This window comes from Haliaeetus leucocephalus, unplaced genomic scaffold (genome assembly GCF_000737465.1).
Source record: "Haliaeetus leucocephalus isolate CR32 unplaced genomic scaffold, Haliaeetus_leucocephalus-4.0 Scaffold1000, whole genome shotgun sequence".
Lineage (NCBI taxonomy): Eukaryota > Metazoa > Chordata > Aves > Accipitriformes > Accipitridae > Haliaeetus > Haliaeetus leucocephalus.
In genome coordinates, this window is record NW_010973436.1 from 1,541,579 (window position 1) to 1,542,631 (window position 1,053).

The window sequence follows — 1,053 nt, forward strand, 5'->3', positions numbered from 1 at the left end:
CCCCCGGGGGCCTCCGCCAGCCCCACACAATGGCCCAGACAAAGGCCGTGCTTGCTGGAGCCCATTTGTAATTCAAAGAGGGGCCAGGGGCCCCCCACGCCTCGGCCCCAGCTGCCAGCCCGGACCCCCCCATAGGTGGGTATGCAGTGAGGGGCGGGGGGGGCTGCGTGCCTCAGTTTCCCCGAGGAAAGGGGGTCCAGCTGTCACCCCCCGGCTCCCCAGGTTGTGCGTGGGAAACCCGTGGCTGCATCCTTGGGGTGCTGGGGAGGGAACTCAGGCGTCTGGGCCCCCCCGGCACAGCACCCCGATGAGCCGGTTGGGCTTGCCCTCCTCTCGCTCCCCTTTGAAGGGTGCCGGGGCTGCCGGCCAGGGCGGGGAGAGGCCCCGGTGAGTCACCGGAGCCCTCGGCGGGTGCCCGGGGGGGGTCCCCGGGCGGCTCCCCAGCACCCAGCCCGGCTATGGGGTGTCCCCCCACCCTTCCTCCCCCCCGCGCACCCATCCGACCCGTTCTGCTGCCGGGGCCCCCGGGCCCGGCTCTGCACCGTCCTGCCCGGCACCCACGCCCTGGGCCCGATGCCGGCTGCCAGGATGGGTGCCAGGCGGGCTGGGGGGGGGCTGCACCCACGTCCCCCCCCGCCCCGCCGAGCCCCCGTGGGCATACGGCCCCCCTCCCCGCTGCCCGTGCCTGCAGTCCATTCCAGTGTTCCCAGTCCTTCCCAGTTTGTCCCAGTAACCCCCCAGTCCTGGTGCGACGGGGCCGGCCGGAGCGGCATGGCGGGCCTGGCACCGGCGTGGGGTGCGGGGACCCCCGCGTGCTGGGGTGTCACAGCCTGCGGCAGTCACACGGAGGGGGGTGGGGGGGGTGTCACGCGCGTGCTGTATGTGCGCGCCCCGCGTCTGCAACGCGCGTGTGCGCAACCTGTCTGCGCGTGCAACGCGCGGGTGGACGGGCCGGCGTCCGTGTGCGCAATTCACACGCGTGGGTGGGTGTGCGCAACGCCCACGCCTCTCCGTGCCCTTCTCCATCCCCACGCTCCGCCAGCGGGCAGCACA